Source organism: Rutidosis leptorrhynchoides, chromosome 3 (assembly GCF_046630445.1).
Source record: "Rutidosis leptorrhynchoides isolate AG116_Rl617_1_P2 chromosome 3, CSIRO_AGI_Rlap_v1, whole genome shotgun sequence".
In the NCBI taxonomy this organism is placed as follows: Eukaryota; Viridiplantae; Streptophyta; class Magnoliopsida; order Asterales; family Asteraceae; genus Rutidosis; species Rutidosis leptorrhynchoides.
In genome coordinates this window covers 71,666,894-71,687,761 of record NC_092335.1, presented here as the reverse complement: position 1 = coordinate 71,687,761, position 20,868 = coordinate 71,666,894, and positions in this window count along the sequence as shown.

Sequence of the window (20,868 nt, the reverse complement as noted above, 5' to 3'; positions counted from 1 at the left end):
TTACAATACAAACCATAGCTTTTATTACAAATACAAGGTTTAAACAATTTAATAATGATTATCGTTTAGCGATAATCTTAGACTTACAAACTTTACATGTGATAATAAAAATACGACATCCAACATATTTTACATTACAAATCCTCCGATATGCAGTTTTATTTTTGACACAAATATGCATACTCAAGATCTTGCTTAAATTCAACATGTTGCAGCGGAAGCTTTTAGTTATCACCTGAGAATAAACATGCTTAAAACGTCAACATAAAGTTGGTGAGATATAGGTTTAATGCCGGCAGCGTTATAAATATAGACCACAAGATTTCATATATAAACGTTTTAATAAAAATATTCTAAGTTGTTGAGCACTTGATAACCATACTTAACATTTAATCAACGTCGCATATTCCCTTTATTATGAAATCTTACTACACCGTACCAAGTGTAGTCACCGAAACGAAGTACTGTGCAACCGTTGAATACTGGTCGTCCAGTCCAGTTGGGGTTGTCAGGCCCGATAGATCTATCAACAGGATTCGCGTTTACAATACCTCATGTAAATAATAGTTACCATGTTACAGGGAAGTATGCCAGTGGTACAACTCAACGTAGAATATATATTTTTAATCACTTGTGTCCATAACGTAAATCATAAAATGCATGTATTCTCATCCCGAAATATTTAGAGTTTAAAAGTGGGACTATATACTCACTTTTGCCTTGAAGGTATTTATCACAACTTGGTCTCCGATTGATATCACAAACCTAACCATATATATAATATATCAACATATTTTCTTTTCAAGTAATCGTTACATATATATATATATATATATATATATATATATATATATATATATATATATATATATATATATATATATATATATACTTTTAATACTTTTAATATTTTCTTAGTCCGTAGTTAGCAGTCCGATGTTAGTGGTCCACAATTAGTTGCTTAAATAAAATAAATAAAGACCCCATCGTATTCGTATTGATCAGAATTAATCTTGACCCATGGTACCATGTTGTCAAATGACGTGTTGGGTACAATCATGAGGTCTTATGATTAATCTTCTCGTGTTGTTTACGGGTGGTCCTGAAATATATAAAATCAAATCATAAGTAAATATATATTAAATATTATGTTAATTAGCCAAGATATGATTAATCCGATTTTGTCATAATATGATATATTACAGGTCTTGAAGTGTTTTTAAAAATCAAATTAGAAGGATCTATTTAGTTTGCGAACAAGTTTGAAATCACTCAAACTATGTTCTTGTTGTTAAAATTTTACAACACAAAATAAGATAGCTATATAAATATGAATCGAATAAGGTTATGAATAAGGTTACTACCTCAAGTTACTTGGACAAAGCTACTGGAAAAGGTAAGAAAAATCTTGGAATCAAAAGAGTGGTGGAGTGGGATTGAAAGATTGGAAGTAATCTCCTTGAAATCGGATGACTATATTGATACGTTCTTGAGTAGGTAAATGAAGAGAGATTAGGGAGTGAATTAACTTGAAAGAAAATTGGAAATGAAATTGTATGTGTGTGTGTGCAAAATAGCATGATTATGGGATGGATATATAGGAGATTTAGTTTGTTTTCTTGCACAAAAGTCACACATGAGGTTAAATGGCTGGTTCCCACATGTAACATCATGTCTAGTGGCTGATCATTGAAGTTTATTGTTGGTATATACCAATAGTAAATACGTATAGAAGCTGGGTATGATACGGTTACATATACCCTAGATATACTTGTAGAAATTTTGAGGAATCGGAACGAGAATTCAAATATGGACGGGTTTATAACTGTAAAAGAGGCTCAAAATTGGGCTTTTATTTTTGGGTCAAACCGGGCCAAAATAAAATTTTAAGACATTTTTAATAAAGCAATGTTAGCCCAAAAAATTTTTTCCAAGCTGACCAGCCAGGGGCTCTGCCCCTTGGACCCCGCCAGGGGTTGCCACCCCTTGGACCCCGCTTATCGGGGGCGCTGCCCCCGAACCCCCATCATAATCAAGATAAGTTCAAACAAGTGTGCACTCCACACTTCCCCAAACTTGTTCGATATTTATCAAGATTATTTTGGTTACAAATTAATCCCATTACACTTAAATCATATTGGTGACATAGATCACCAACACATTATAGATTGTAAGTATATATGTCAAAGAACGTTACATATAGTTATCGTTTTGAAAACTTAAGTTAGTGGTCTCAAAGTATACTTATAACTCATTGTTGTTAGTTCACAATGAAATGTTAAACCATCCTTAAATCATGTTAAATATGTATAGATATGTACATATACATAATCGTATAATTATCGTGTGTTATATAGTTCGTGATATCATCGGTCAAATTGGACGGTCAAACGTTGTGTGAAACTCTTTTCAAAAACATAAGTCTCAACAGTTTGGATTGCTTATCATGTTGGTAAGGTTTATTTTATGTAAATATTAATCTCATAAGTATAAAACGATCGGAAAAATCCGGGTCGTTACAAAAAGAATTATACCAACGCATAGAGGAGATCGCGAATTGCAACGTTTGTGAAACAAGATTGATCAAAGAGCAAAAATTGATGGTGGATTGTTGGTGGTGGAAGTCGACGATGGGGAGGCCAGGGAGAGAGATCAACTGCTCAAAATTTGATGTAGGGGATTATGACTAATTTAGGTTAACACATGCTATTTATATCTAGCCCTAATATCAACAATTACACTTAAGTCCCTCAACTAAACCAACATTTAACAAAATAAAGGGGAGAGGGGAGGGGGTCAGCCGAATGGCCCATGGGGGTGACTCCCAGGCTCTCGTTTTGCAATTCCTTGTAATCGTGGTCCGTTTTAAGTGTCGTTTAGTCATACCGAAGGCCCGGAACGCTAACCCGATCGTTAAACGCAACCAATCGCTTAATTTATTAAAAACCAATAAATTAAATATTTTAAAAAGTTAATAATTAATAAAATTAATTATTAAAATAAACTCGAGCGTTTCGTTGCTCAAAAAGCTATTATCAAAATCGTATCATTTTTATCGTATTTCGACCCCAGCCAGGGGCTCTGCTGAAATGTCCCGTTCTTATTGATTAAAAACGTTCCATATTAATTGATTTTTGTTGCGAGGTTTTGACCTCTATATGAGACGTTTTTCAAAGACTGCATTCCTTTTAAAATAAACCATAACCTTTATTTCATCAATAAAGGTTTAAAAAGCTTTACGTAGATTATCAAATAATGATAATCTAAAATATCCTGTTTACACACGACCATTACATAATGGTTTACAATACAAATATGTTACAACAAAATAAGTTTCTTGAATGCAGTTTTTACACAATATCATACAAGCATGGACTCCAAATCGCGTCCTTATTTAAGTATGCGACAACGGAAGCTCTTAATAATCACCTGAGAATAAACATGCTTAAAACGTCAACAAAAATGTTGGTGAGTTATAGGTTTAACCTATATATATCAAATCGTAACAATAGACCACAAGATTTCATATTTCAATACATATCCCATACATAGAGATAAAAATCATTCATATGGTGAACACCTGGTAACCGACATTAACAAGATGCATATATAAGAATATCCCCATCATTCCGGGACACCCTTCGGATATGATATAAATTTCGAAGTACTAAAGCATCCGGTACTTTGGATGGGGTTTGTTAGGCCCAATAGATCTATCTTTAGGATTCGCGTCAATTAGGGTGTCTGTTCCCTAATTCTTAGATTACCAGACTTAATAAAAAGGGGCATATTCAATTTCGATAATTCAACCATAGAATGTAGTTTCACGTACTTGTGTCTATTTTGTAAATCATTTATAAAACCTGCATGTATTCTCATCCCAAAAATATTAGATTTTAAAAGTGGGACTATAACTCACTTTCACAGATTTTTACTTCGTCGGGAAGTAAGACTTGGCCACTGGTTGATTCACGAACCTATAACAATATATACATATATATCAAAGTATGTTCAAAATATATTTACAACACTTTTAATATATTTTGATATTTTAAGTTTATTAAGTCAGCTGTCCTCGTTAGTAACCTACAACTAGTTGTCCACAGTTAGATGTACAGAAATAAATCGATAAATATTATCTTGAATCAATCCACGACCCAGTGTATACGTATCTCAGTATTGATCACAACTCAAACTATATATATTTTGGAATCAACCTCAACCCTGTATAGCTAACTCCAACATTCACATATAGAGTGTTTATGGTTGTTCCGAAATATATATAGATGTGTCGACATGATAGATCGAAACATTGTATACATGTCTATGGTATCTCAAGATTACATAATATACAATACAAGTTGATTAAGTTATGGTTGGAATAGATTTGTTACCAATTTTCACGTAGCTAAAATGAGAAAAATTATCCAATCTTGTTTTACCCATAACTTCTTCATTTTAAATCCGTTTTGAGTGAATCAAATTGCTATGGTTTCATATTGAACTCTATTTTATGAATCTAAACAGAAAAAGTATAGGTTTATAGTCGGAAAAATAAGTTACAAGTCATTTTTGTAAAGGTAGTCATTTCAGTCGAAAGAACGACGTCTAGATGACCATTTTAGAAAACATACTTCCACTTTGAGTTTAACCATAATTTTTGGATATAGTTTCATATTCATAATAAAAATCATTTTCTCAGAATAACAACTTTTAAATCAAAGTTTATCATAGTTTTTAATTAACTAACCCAAAACAGCCCGCGGTGTTACTACGACGGCGTAAATCCGGTTTTACGGTGTTTTTCGTGTCTCCAGGTTTTAAATCATTAAGTTAGCATATCATATAGATATAGAACATGTGTTTAGTTGATTTTAAAAGTCAAGTTAGAAGGATTAACTTTTGTTTGCGAACAAGTTTAGAATTAACTAAACTATTTTCTAGTGATTACAAGTTTAAACCTTCGAATAAGATAGCTTTATATGTATGAATCGAATGATGTTATGAACATCATTACTACCTTAATTTCCTTGGATAAACCTACTGGAAAATAGAAAAATGGATCTAGCTTCAACGGATCCTTGGATGGCTCGAAGTTCTTGAAGCAGAATCATGACACGAAAACAAGTTCAAGTAAGATCATCACTTGAAATAAGATTGTTATAGTTATAGAAATTGAACCAAAGTTTGAATATGATTATTACCTTGTATTAGAATGATAACCTACTGTAAGAAACAAAAATTTCTTGAGGTTGGATGATCACCTTACAAGATTGGAAGTGAGCTAGCAAACTTGAAAGTATTCTTGATTTTATGTAACTAGAACTTGTAGAATATATGAAGAACACTTAGAACTTGAAGATAGAACTTGAGAGAGATCAATTAGATGAAGAAAATTGAAGAATGAAAGTGTTTGTAGGTGTTTTTGGTCGTTGGTGTATGGATTAGATATAAAGGATATGTAATTTTGTTTTCATGTAAATAAGTCATGAAGGATTACTCATATTTTTGTAATTTTATGAGATATTTTATGCTAGTTGCCAAATGATGGTTCCCACATGTGTTAGGTGACTCACATGGGCTGCTAAGAGCTGATCATTGGAGTGTATATACCAATAGTACATACATCTAAAAGCTATGTATTGTACGAGTACGAATACGGGTGCATACGAGTAGAATTGTTGATGAAACTGAACGAGGATGTAATTGTAAGCATTTTTGTTAAGTAGAAGTATTTTGATAAGTGTATTGAAGTCTTTCAAAAGTGTATAAATACATATTAAAACACTACATGTATATACATTTTAACTGAGTCGTTAAGTCATCGTTAGTCGTTACATGTAAGTGTTGTTTTGAAACCTTTAGGTTAACGATCTTGTTAAATGTTGTTAACCCAATGTTTATAATATCAAATGAGATTTTAAATTATTATATTATCATGATATTATCATGTATGAATATCTCTTAATATGATATATATACATTAAATGTCTTTACAACGATAATCGTTACATATATGTCTCGTTTAAAAATCATTAAGTTAGTAGTCTTGTTTTTACATATGTAGTTCATTGTTAATATACTTTATGATATGTTTTCTTATCATAGTATCATGTTAACTATATATATATATATATATATATATATATATATATATATATATATATATATATATATATATATATATATATATATATATATATATATATATATATATATCCATATATATGTCATCATATAGTTTTTACAAGTTTTAACGTTCGTGAATCACCGATCAACTTGGGTGGTCAATTGTCTATATGAAACATATTTCAATTAATCAAGTCTTAACAAGTTTGATTGCTTAACATGTTGGAAACATTTAATCATGTAAATATCAATCTCAATTAATATATATAAACATGGAAAAGTTCGGGTCACTACAGTACCTACCCGTTAAATAAATTTCGTCCCGAAATTTTAAGAAGTTGAAGGTGTTGACGAATCTTCTGGAAATAGATGCGGGTATTTCTTCTTCATCTGATCTTCACGCTCCCAGGTGAACTCGGGTCCTCTACGAGCATTCCATCGAACCTTAACAATTGGTATCTTGTTTTGCTGAAGTCTTTTAACCTCACGATCCATTATTTCGACGGATTCTTCGATGAATTGGAGTTTTTCGTTGATTTGGATTTCATCTAACGGAATAGTGAGATCTTCTTTAGCAAAACATTTCTTCAAATTTGAGACGTGGAAAGTGTTATGTACAGCCGCGAGTTGTTGAGGTAACTCAAGTCGGTAAGCTACTGGTCCGACACGATCAATAATCTTGAATGGTCCAATATACCTTGGATTTAATTTCCCTCGTTTACCAAATCGAACAACGCCTTTCCAAGGTGCAACTTTAAGCATGACCATCTCTCCAATTTCAAATTCTATATCTTTTCTTTTAATGTCAGCGTAGCTCTTTTGTCGACTTTGGGCGGTTTTCAATCGTTGTTGAATTTGGATGATCTTCTCGGTAGTTTCTTGTATAATCTCCGGACCCGTAATCTGTCTATCCCCCACTTCACTCCAACAAATCGGAGACCTGCACTTTTTACCATAAAGTGCTTCAAATGGCGCCATCTCAATGCTTGAATGGTAGCTGTTGTTGTAGGAAAATTCTGCTAACGGTAGATGTCGATCCCAACTGTTTCCGAAATCAATAACACATGCTCGTAGCATGTCTTCAAGCGTTTGTATTGTCCTTTCGCTCTGCCCATCAGTTTGTGGATGATAGGCAGTACTCATGTCTAGACGAGTTCCTAATGCTTGCTGTAATGTCTGCCAGAATCTTGAAATAAATCTGCCATCCCTATCAGAGATAATAGAGATTGGTATTCCATGTCTGGAGATGATTTCCTTCAAATACAGTCGTGCTAACTTCTCCATCTTGTCATCTTCTCTTATTGGCAGGAAGTGTGCTGATTTGGTGAGACGATCAACAATTACCCAAATAGTATCAAAACCACTTGCAGTCCTTGGCAATTTAGTGATGAAATCCATGGTAATGTTTTCCCATTTCCATTCTGGGATTTCGGGTTGTTGAAGTAGACCTGATGGTTTTTGATGCTCAGCTTTGACCTTAGAACACGTCAAACATTCTCCTACGTATTTAGCAACATCGGCTTTCATACCCGGCCACCAAAAATGTTTCTTGAGATCCTTGTACATCTTCCCCGTTCCAGGATGTATTGAGTATCTGGTTTTATGAGCTTCTCTAAGTACCATTTCTCTCATATCTCCAAATTTTGGTACCCAAATCCTTTCAGCCCTATACCGGGTTCCGTCTTACCGAATATTAAGATGCTTCTCCGATCCTTTGGGTATTTCCTCCTTTAAATTTCCCTCTTTTAAAACTCCTTGTTGCGCCTCCTTTATTTGAGTAGTAAGGTTATTATGAATCATTATATTCATAGATTTTACTCGAATGGGTTCTCTGTCCTTCCTGCTCAAGGCATCGGCTACCACATTTGCCTTCCCCGGGTGGTAACGAATCTCAAAGTCGTAATCATTCAATAATTCAATCCACCTACGCTGCCTCATATTCAGTTGTTTCTGATTAAATATGTGTTGAAGACTTTTGTGGTCGGTATATATAATACTTTTGACCCCATATAAGTAGTGCCTCCAAGTCTTTAATGCAAAAACAACCGCGCCTAATTCCAAATCATGCGTCGTATAATTTTGTTCGTGAATCTTCAATTGTCTAGACGCATAAGCAATCACCTTCGTTCGTTGCATTAATACACAACCGAGACCTTGCTTTGATGCGTCACAATAAATCACAAAATCATCATTCCCTTCAGGCAATGACAATATAGGTGCCGTAGTTAGCTTTTTCTTCAATAACTGAAACGCTTTCTCTTGTTCATCATTCCATTCAAATTTCTTCCCTTTATGCGTTAATGCAGTCAAGGGTTTTGCTATTCTGGAAAAGTCTTGGATGAACCTTCTGTAGTAACCAGCTAGTCCTAAAAACTGGCGTATGTGTTTCGGAGTTTTCGGGGTTTCCCACTTTTCAACAGTTTCTATCTTTGCCGGATCCACCTTAATACCTTCTTTGTTCACTATGTGACCGAGGAATTGAACTTCTTCCAACCAAAATGCACACTTTGAAAACTTAGCGTACAATTCTTCCTTCCTCAATACTTCTAACACCTTTCTCAAATGTTCACCGTGTTCTTGGTCATTCTTTGAGTAAATAAGTATGTCATCAATGAAAACAATGACAAACTTGTCAAGGTATGGTCCACACACTCGGTTCATAAGGTCCATGAACACAGCTGGTGCATTAGTTAAACCAAACGGCATGACCATAAACTCATAATGACCGTAACGTGTTCTGAAAGCAGTCTTTGGAATATCATCTTCTTTCACCCGCATTTGATGATACCCGGAACGTAAGTCAATCTTTGAATAAACAGACGAGCCTTGTAGTTGATCAAATAAGTCGTCGATTCTCGGTAGTGGGTAGCGGTTCTTGATGGTAAGTTTGTTCAACTCTCGGTAGTTGATACACAACCTGAATGTACCATCTTTCTTCTTGACAAACAAAACAGGAGCTCCCCACGGTGATGTGCTTGGTCGAATGAAACCACGCTCTAAAAGTTCTTGTAATTGGCTTTGCAGTTCTTTCATCTCGCTGGGTGCGAGTCTGTAAGGAGCACGAGCTATTGGTGCAGCTCCTGGTACAAGATCTATTTGAAATTCAACGGATCGATGTGGGGGTAATCCCGGTAATTCTTTCGGAAATACATCGGGAAATTCTTTTGCAATGGGAACATCATTGATGCTCTTTTCTTCAGTTTGTACTTTCTCGACGTGTGCTAGAACAGCATAGCAACCTTTTCTTATTAGTTTTTGTGCCTTCAAATTACTAATAAGATGTAGCTTCGTGTTGCCCTTTTCTCCGTACACCATTAAGGGTTTTCCTTTTTCTCGTATAATGCGAATTGCATTTTTGTAACAAACAATCTCTGCTTTCACTTCTTTCAACCAGTCCATACCGATTATCACATCAAAACTCCCTAACTCTACTGGTATCAAATCAATCTTAAATGTTTCGCTAACCAGTTTAATTTCTCGATTCCGACATATATTATCTGCTGAAATTAATTTACCATTTGCTAATTCGAGTAAAAATTTACTATCCAAAGGCGTCAATGGACAACTTAATTTAGCACAAAAATCTCTACTCATATAGCTTCTATCTGCACCCGAATCAAATAAAACGTAAGCAGATTTATTGTCAATAAGAAACGTACCCGTAACAAGCTCCGGGTCTTCCTGTGCCTCTGCCGCATTAATATTGAAAACTCTTCCGCGGCCTTGTCCATTCGTGTTCTCCTGGTTCGGGCAATTTCTAATGATGTGGCCCGGTTTTCCACATTTATAACAAACTACATTGGCATAACTTGCTCCGACACTACTTGCTCCGCCATTACTCGTTCTGACACCATTTGTTCCTTTCGTTCTATTAACCCCTGGTCCGTAGACCTCACACTTCGCTGCGCTATGACCATTTCTTTTACACTTGTTGCAAAATTTGGTGCAGAACCCCGAGTGATACTTTTCACACCTTTGGCATAGCTGCTTCTGATTGTTGTTATTGTTGCGGTTATTATTGTTGTTGGGATGATTGTTGTAGTTGCTGTTGTTGTTGTTGTTGTTGTTGTTGTTGTTGTTGTTGTTGTTGTTGGGCCGTTTGTTGTAGTTGCGATTGATGTTGCGATTGCTGGGATAATTGTTGCGATTATTGTTGTAATTACTGTTGTTGTTGTATTGGTGATTCTTATCACCGTTTTCCTCCCACTTTCTTTTGACTTGCTTCACATTGGTCTCTTCAGCAGTCTGTTCTTTAATTCTTTCTTCAATCTGGTTCACTAGTTTGTGAGCCATTCTACATGCCTGTTGTATGGAGGTGGGTTCGTGTGAACTTATATCTTCTTGGATTCTTTCCGGTAATCCTTTCACAAACGCGTCGATCTTCTCTTCCTCATCTTCGAATGCTCCTGGACACAATAGGCACAATTCTGTGAATCGTCTTTCGTACGTGGTAATATCAAATCCTTGGGTTCGTAACCCTCTAAGTTCTGTCTTGAGCTTATTGACCTCGGTTCTGGGACGGTACTTCTCGTTCATCAAGTGCTTGAATGTTGACCACGATAGTGCGTACGCATCGTCTTGTCCCACTTGCTCTAGATAGGTATTCCACCATGTTAACGCAGAACCTGTGAAGGTATGCGTAGCGTACTTCACTTTGTCCTCTTCAGTACACTTACTTATGGCAAACACCGATTCGACCTTCTCGGTCCACCGTTTTAATCCGATCGGTCCTTCGGTTCCATCAAATTCCAAAGGTTTGCAGGCAGTGAATTCTTTGTAGGTGCATCCTACACGATTTCCTGTACTGCTAGATCCAAGGTTATTGTTGGTATGTAGCGCAGCCTGTACTGCGGCTATGTTTGAAGCTAGAAAAGTACGAAATTCCTCTTCATTCATATTCACGGTGTGTCGAGTAGTCGGTGCCATTTCCTTCAAAATAGTCAGATGGAACAAGTTAATCATACAGAATATTAAGAGTAGTTAATAGTATTTCGTAGCATAATATGAACTCATTTATAAAAGCTTTTTCTTCATATTAGCATTTTATAAGTTTAAATTCGGGTAGTACCTACCCGTTAAGTTCATACTTAGTAGCTAATATACAATTCAACTACTACAATTCTATATGAAAAACTGATTATAATAATATTTCGCGTTCAAACTTTTACACAATATTTTACAAACTTACAATACCGCTTATTTTACATATAGCATGAAATATAGCACACAATAAATTTGATACAAGATGGTTGTGAAGATAATTCTAGCTAGTACACAAGTCGTTCAGCAAAGGCGATAAAGACACGTAATTCATACGTCCAGAAACAAGTCATGCATTCTGGTTTTACTAGGATTACTTCCCATCCTTGGTCTTGTGGAATATAACCGTTATGGCCGTTGATAAGACAGCGTGTTGTAACGTCGTCAAAGGGACGAGGGTTACGTAATGTCCAACAGTCCCGTAACAATCTAAAAACCTCATTTCTTACCCCAATTACCGACTCCGTCACTTGTGGGAACGTTTTGTTTAATAGTTGTAGCCCGATGTTCTTGTTCTCACTTTGGTGAGAAGCGAACATTACTAATCCGTAAGCATAACATGCTTCTTTATGTTGCATGTTAGCCGCTTTTTCTAAATCACGAAGTCCAATATTCGGATATATTGAGTCAAAATAATTTCTTAACCCATTGCGTAAAATAGCATTTGGGTTCCCCGCAATATATGCGTCAAAGTAAACACATCGTAACTTATGGATTTCCCAATGTGATATCCCCCATCTTTCGAACGAAAGCCTTTTATAAACCAAGGCATTCTTGGAACGTTCTTCGAATGTCTTACAAACTGATCTCGCCTTAAATAGTTGTGCCGAAGAATTCTGACCGACTCTAGACAAGATTTCATCAATCATGTCTCCGGGTAGGTCTCTTAAAATATTGGGTTGTCTATCCATTTTGTGTTTTTATACTGTAAAATAGACAAGAGTTAGATTCATAAAAAAAATACTTATTAATACAAGCAATTTTTACATATATCATAAAGCATAAGCACACTATATTACATATATTACACCACACGAATACAACTATCTTATTCCGACTCGCTTGTTTCTTCTTCTTCGGTTTTGGTTCGTTTTGCCAAGTTTCTAGGGATATATGATGTTCCCCTAATACGAGCCGTAATTTTCCACATTGGTTTAGAAAAACCTGGTGGTTTAGAGGTTCCCGGGTCATTGTTACAACTTAAGGACTTCGGGGGTTGACGATACATATAAAGTTCATCGGGGTTGGAATTAGATTTCTCTATTTTTATGCCCTTTCCCTTATTATTTTCTTTTGCCTTTTTAAATTCAGTTGGGGTAATTTCTATAACATCATCGGAATTCTCATCGGAATCCGATTCATCGGAGAATTGGTAATCCTCCCAATATTTTGCTTCCTTGGCGGAAACACCATTGACCATAATTAACCTTGGTCGGTTGGTTGAGGATTTTCTTTTACTTAACCGTTTTATTATTTCCCCCACCGGTTCTATTTCTTCATCTGGTTCCGATTCTTCTTCCGGTTCCGATTCTTCTTCCGGTTCCGACTCTTCTTCCGGTTCCTCTTCGGGAACTTGTGAATCAGTCCACGAATCATTCCAATTTACATTTAACTCTTCATTATTATTAGGTGAGTCAATGGGACTTGTTTTAGAGGTAGACATCTATCACATAATATCAAACGCGTTAAGAGATTAATATATCACATAATATTCACATGTTAAAAATATATAGTTTCCAACAAAATTTGTTAAGCAATCATTTTTCAAGTAAACACGGTCGAAGTCCAGACTCACTAATGCATCCTAACAAACTCGATAAGACACACTAATGCAAAATTCTGGTTCTCTAAGACCAACGCTCGGATACCAACTGAAATGTCCCGTTCTTATTGATTAAAAACGTTCCATATTAATTGATTTTTGTTGCGAGGTTTTGACCTCTATATGAGACGTTTTTCAAAGACTGCATTCCTTTTAAAATAAACCATAACCTTTATTTCATCAATAAAGGTTTAAAAAGCTTTACGTAGATTATCAAATAATGATAATCTAAAATATCATGTTTACACACGACCATTACATAATGGTTTACAATACAAATATGTTACAACAAAATAAGTTTCTTGAATGCAGTTTTTACACAATATCATACAAGCATGGACTCCAAATCGCGTCCTTATTTAAGTATGCGACAACGGAAGCTCTTAATAATCACCTGAGAATAAACATGCTTAAAACGTCAACAAAAATGTTGGTGAGTTATAGGTTTAACCTATATATATCAAATCGTAACAATAGACCACAAGATTTCATATTTCAATACACATCCCATACATAGAGATAAAAATCATTCATATGGTGAACACCTGGTAACCGACATTAACAAGATGCATATATAAGAATATCCCCATCATTCCGGGACACCCTTCGGATATGATATAAATTTCGAAGTACTAAAGCATCCGGTACTTTGGATGGGGTTTGTTAGGCCCAATAGATCTATCTTTAGGATTCGCGTCAATTAGGGTGTCTGTTCCCTAATTCTTAGATTACCAGACTTAATAAAAAGGGGCATATTCAATTTCGATAATTCAACCATAGAATGTAGTTTCACGTACTTGTGTCTATTTTGTAAATCATTTATAAAACCTGCATGTATTCTCATCCCAAAAATATTAGATTTTAAAAGTGGGACTATAACTCACTTTCACAGATTTTTACTTCGTCGGGAAGTAAGACTTGGCCACTGGTTGATTCACGAACCTATAACAATATATACATATATATCAAAGTATGTTCAAAATATATTTACAACACTTTTAATATATTTTGATGTTTTAAGTTTATTAAGTCAGCTGTCCTCGTTAGTAACCTACAACTAGTTGTCCACAGTTAGATGTACAGAAATAAATCGATAAATATTATCTTGAATCAATCCACGACCCAGTGTATACGTATCTCAGTATTGATCACAACTCAAACTATATATATTTTGGAATCAACCTCAACCCTGTATAGCTAACTCCAACATTCACATATAGAGTGTTTATGGTTGTTCCGAAATATATATAGATGTGTCGACATGATAGATCGAAACATTGTATACGTGTCTATGGTATCTCAAGATTACATAATATACAATACAAGTTGATTAAGTTATGGTTGGAATAGATTTGTTACCAATTTTCACGTAGATAAAATGAGAAAAATTATCCAATCTTGTTTTACCCATAACTTCTTCATTTTAAATACGTTTTGAGTGAATCAAATTGCTATGGTTTCATATTGAGCTCTATTTTATGAATCTAAACAGAAAAAGTATAGGTTTATAGTCGGAAAAATAAGTTACAAGTCATTTTTGTAAAGGTAGTCATTTCAGTCGAAAGAACGACGTCTAGATGACCATTTTAGAAAACATACTTCCACTTTGAGTTTAACCATAATTTTTGGATATAGTTTCATATTCATAATAAAAATCATTTTCTCAGAATAACAACTTTTAAATCAAAGTTTATCATAGTTTTTAATTAACTAACCCAAAACAGCCCGCGGTGTTACTACGACGGCGTAAATCCGGTTTTACGGTGTTTTTCGTGTCTCCAGGTTTTAAATCATTAAGTTAGCATATCATATAGATATAGAACATGTGTTTAGTTGATTTTAAAAGTCAAGTTAGAAGGATTAACTTTTGTTTGCGAACAAGTTTAGAATTAACTAAACTATTTTCTAGTGATTACAAGTTTAAACCTTCGAATAAGATAGCTTTATATGTATGAATCGAATGATGTTATGAACATCATTACTACCTTAATTTCCTTGGATAAACCTACTGGAAAATAGAAAAATGGATCTAGCTTCAACGGATCCTTGGATGGCTCGAAGTTCTTGAAGCAGAATCATGACACGAAAACAAGTTCAAGTAAGATCATCACTTGAAATAAGATTGTTATAGTTATAGAAATTGAACCAAAGTTTGAATATGATTATTAACTTGTATTAGAATGATAACCTACTGTAAGAAACAAAGATTTATTGAGGTTGGATGATCACCTTACAAGATTGGAAGTGAGCTAGCAAACTTGAAAGTATTCTTGATTTTATGTAACTAGAACTTGTAGAATATATGAAGAACACTTAGAACTTGAAGATAGAACTTGAGAGAGATCAATTAGATGAAGAAAATTGAAGAATGAAAGTGTTTGTAGGTGTTTTTGGTCGTTGGTGTATGGATTAGATATAAAGGATATGTAATTTTGTTTTCATGTAAATAAGTCATGAATGATTACTCATATTTTTGTAATTTTATGAGATATTTCATGCTAGTTGCCAAATGATGGTTCCCACATGTGTTAGGTGACTCACATGGGCTGCTAAGAGCTGATCATTGGAGTGTATATACCAATAGTACATACATCTAAAAGCTATGTATTGTACGAGTACGAATACGGGTGCATACGAGTAGAATTGTTGATGAAACTGAACGAGGATGTAATTGTAAGCATTTTTGTTAAGTAGAAGTATTTTGATAAGTGTATTGAAGTCTTTCAAAAGTGTATAAATACATATTAAAACACTACATGTATATACATTTTAACTGAGTCGTTAAGTCATCGTTAGTCGTTACATGTAAGTGTTGTTTTGAAACCTTTAGGTTAACGATCTTGTTAAATGTTGTTAACCCAATGTTTATAATATCAAATGAGATTTTAAATTATTATATTATCATGATATTATCATGTATGAATATCTCTTAATATGATATATATACATTAAATGTCTTTACAACGATAATCGTTACATATATGTCTCGTTTAAAAATCATTAAGTTAGTAGTCTTGTTTTTACATATGTAGTTCATTGTTAATATACTTTATGATATGTTTTCTTATCATAGTATCATGTTAACTATATATATATATATATATATATATATATATATATATATATATATATATATATATATATATATATATATATATATTATATATATATCCATATATATGTCATCATATAGTTTTTACAAGTTTTAACGTTCGTGAATCACCGATCAACTTGGGTGGTCAATTGTCTATATAAAACATATTTCAATTAATCAAGTCTTAACAAGTTTGATTGCTTAACATGTTGGAAACATTTAATCATGTAAATATCAATCTCAATTAATATATATAAACATGGAAAAGTTCGGGTCACTACATCTGCCCCTTGGACCCCGCCAGGGGTTGCCACCCCTTGGACCCCGCTTATCGGGGGCGCTGCCCCCGAACCCCCGTCATAATCAAGATAAGTTCAAACAAGTGTGCACTCCACATAATCGTAAGTATATATGTCAAAGAACGTTACATATAGTTATCGTTTTGAAAACTTAAGTTAGTGGTCTCAAAGTATACTTATAACTCATTGTTGTTAGTTCGCAATGAAATGTTAAACCATCCTTAAATCATGTTAAATATCTAAAGATATGTACATATACATAATCGTATAATTATCTTGTGTTATATAGTTCGTGATATCATCGGTCAAATTGGACGGTCAAACGTTGTTTGAAACTCTTTTCAAAAACATAAGTCTCAATAGTTTGGATTGCTTATCATGTTGGTAAGGTTTATTTTATGTAAATATTAATCTCATAAGTATAAAACGATCGGAAAAATCCGGGTCGTTACATCAATGGTCACTTAAAAACATTCCAAAAGCATAAATCATATAAGACTCCAATAACTATCATGCATTTAGAACAAATTCCCCAACTTTCATAAGCACAAAACCATGTAACATCATTAATCATCATGACAATCCTCATAATAATTATGTAACTTCAACCAAATAAATCAATCTAACATGACTCAATTCAAAAACTTCATCTTCTCAACAATATATGTAACTTTAACCAATTAATTCAACAATCAAAACATGTAGTTAAAGCATACATATCATCAACACATGATAAACATAATCCCAAAAGTCAACTGAGTCAAACCTAGTCAATCAAGTCAAAATCCTCAATTACACATGAACCCTAGAATTCAAAATCAAAATCTAGACAATTTAAACATGAATTCATGGTAATCATACGCAGCTAACAATCATACAACATTTAAAATATATCAATTTAACTCACAAAACCAAAACCCCCAATTAATCATACCTAAGAACCCTAGAAATCAAAGAATGAAATTATAGAACAATGGGCATGAAAATCGAAGCAATAACATGTTAAGTATACATAATTTCCAATAAAAATCGAGCAATAACACATAAACACACCCCCACACTTGTTTTTCACTTAAACCCTAATGAAATTCGAAATTAATCATGAGAAAAAGATGAAAACAAGCAAGAAAATATTAAATCATACCCTAGCCATGATGTTATTGTGGATTAAATGAAGATTCGCGCGGAAATTGAAGGTTTAATTGATGGGCTATGGTGTATTGGTAGCAGAAAATACGAGATGGATAAAAAGAATTAAGTGGTGGTGACAAAAAGAACTGGAAAAAACGTATTTAATCCAATTCTGCTGAACGCGTCGCGTTTCGCGACAAGGTGTCGCGTTACGCGACAAACTGGATTCAAACGCGACAACTAGCTTTAAAGGCGACAACTTATGGGGTCCGTTCTGACCATTCTGTCGCGTTTTGATGGGGTTTGTCGCGTTTTGGTGACTTTTTTTTCCTTCCAGATTTTATACTGTTTTTTGGATTTTTCACGGTTTACTAATTAAAGCAAAAATACACACAAATTACCTAACAAAGAAAAAAAACAACAAAACAAAACTCTACACGATTTGATTTTTTAACGAGTCGTTTTCTCGACTCATGGCCACGTTCACGTGTCTTTCGGATAGAGGGTGAGGTCCTCCCTCTCGGTGTTATCGAATACCTCGTGATACAATTTTAACCGATGACCATTCACCTTAAAGCTTCTACCCTCGTTATTTAATAATTCCACGTGCCCGGCCGGAAAAGCTTTCTTTACCACGAATGGACTGGACCATCGTGACCTAAGCTTTCCGGCGGAGAATTTGAACTTAGATTGAAATAACAAAACTTTATCGCCCGGTTCAAATTATTTTCTCATCTTCAAACGCGCATCATGCCATAACTTCGTTTTCTCCTTATAAATGCGCGAATTCTCATAAGCATGGTTTCGCAATTCCTCAAGTTCATGAATTTGCAAAAACCGATGTTCTCCTGCTTCCTTAAGGTCCGTATTACACTGTTTAAGTGCCCAATACGCCTTATGCTCCACTTTCACCGGCAAATGACACGCTTTTCCATAAATGAGACGGAATGGTGTAGTACCAATGGACGTTTTATACGCAGTTCGAAATGCCCATAGCGCGTCATTCAACTTCCGGTTCCAAATCTTAGGATTGTTTTTCACCGTTCTTTCAAGAATGCGTTTTAGTGCGCGGTTAGTATTCTCAACTTGGCCACTCGTTTGAGGGTGATAAGCCGTGGAGAAATGGTGGGTTACTCCATACCTCTTAAGCACCTTCTCGAGTAGTTGATTTGCAAAGTGCGTACCGCGATCACTAATCAAGGCTTTTGGAAGCCCGAAACGCGAAAAGAGATTTTTAAGGAAGTCAACGACGACTCTTGCGTCATTAGTAGGCAAAGCTTTAGCCTCCGCCCACTTTGACACGTAGTCAACCGCCACAAGGATGTATTTGCATTTGTTGGATGCGGGAAAAGGTCCCATGAAGTCTATCCCCCAAATGTCAAATATCTCACAAACTTGAATACTCGTTTGGGGCATCTCATCTCTTTTGGAGATGTTTCCCACCCTTTGGCAAGCGTCACAAGTTTTGATAAAGGCACTAGCATCTTTGAAAATGGTAGGCCAATAGAATCCCGAATCGAAGATTTTCTTAGACGTATAATTAGCTCCAAGATGCCCACCTGTGGGTCCTTGGTGACAATGCTCTAGAATTTGTCGAGCTTCCTTCCCATAAACACAACGACGAATCACTTGATCCACCCCAATTCGAAAAAGATGTGGGGCATCCCAAAAGTAAAACTTAATATTCGCAAAGAATTTCTTCTTTTGTTGGTAAGTTAAACCTTTGGAAAGAATGCCCGCGGCTAGATAATTAGCAATATCGGCGAACCAAGGAGTTTCGGATTCAATTTTGATACCCATAAGGGACTCATCGAGGAATGTATCATGAATGTCCGATTCATTGAGTTCCTCTAGGTTTGGATTTTCAAGAAGAGATAAATGATCCGCGGCTAAATTTTCGGCACCCTTTTTATCCTTGATCTCAATGTCAAATTCTTGGAGAAGAAGAATCCAACGAATGAGTCTAGGCTTAGCATCTTGTTTAGAGAACAAGTACTTAAGGGCCGAATGATCGGTGTAAACGACCGTTTTAGACAACACCAAATATGACCTAAATTTATCAAACGCAAAGACGACCGCAAGGAGCTCCTTTTCCGTGGTGGTATAATTTAATTGAGCCCCCGTAAGTGTCTTACTCGCGTAATAAATAGGTTTAAAGTGATTAACATGGCGTTGACCTAAAACCGCGCCTAACGCGAAATCACTAGCATCACACATAAGCTCGAAAGGTTGAGACCAATCGGGAGATACCATGATAGGAGCGTGTGTGAGCTTCTCTTTTAAGAAGTTGAAAGTGTTCTCGCATTCGATATTAAAGTCGAAAGGAACGTCCTTCTCAAGGAGTTTAGTCATTGGTCGGGCAATCTTAGAGAAGTCCTTAATGAACCGTCTATAGAATCCCGCATGACCAAGAAAACTACGAATGGATTTAACGTTTGTAGGTTTGGGAAGGCCCGAAATAACATCAATTTTGGCCTTATCAACCTCAATACCTACACGAGAGATTTTGTGCCCTAAGACAATGCCTTCCTTCACCATGAAGTGGCATTTTTCCCAGTTAAGAACAAGGTTTGATTCCTTGCACCTTTTGAGCACTTTTTCAAGATTAACAAGACACGAATCGAAAGAGTCTCCAAAGACAGAAAAATCGTCCATGAAAACTTCCATGAAGTCTTCGATCATGTCATGAAAGATGGCGACCATACACCTTTGGAAGGTGCTCGGGGCATTGCATAGCCCGAATGGCATTCGCCGATAAGCAATGGTACCGAAAGGACAAGTAAATGTGGTTTTATCTTGGTCCTTCGGATCAATGGGGATTTGGAAGTAGCCTGAGAAATCCATCTAGGAAACAATAGAACTCCCTTCCCGCTAAACGTTCAAGCATTTGATCAATAAATGGAAGCGGGAAGTGGTCCTTCCTAGTGGCGTCATTCAAACGATGATAGTCGATACAAACTCTCCATCTCGTGACAGTACGAGTAGGGACAAGTTCGTCCTTCTCGTTGAGAACAACAGTCGTGCCTCCCTTTTTGGGCACAACTTGAACAGGGCTTACCCACGGGCTGTCCGAGATGAGATAAATTAACCCTACATCGAGCAATTTAACCACCTCTTTTTTAACGACCTCTTTCATATTCGGGTTTAGACGACGTTGCCTTTGCACCACGGGTTTAAAATCATCTTCCATTAGGATTCGATGAGTACAAAAGGCCGGAATGATGCCCGGTATGTCCGAGGTTTTCCAAGCTATTGCCCTTTTGTGGGATTTAAGAACGGAAACCAACCGACCCTTTTGGTCGCCGCTAAGTGTCGAAGAAATAATAACCGGCAATTGGGACGTACCTTGAAGA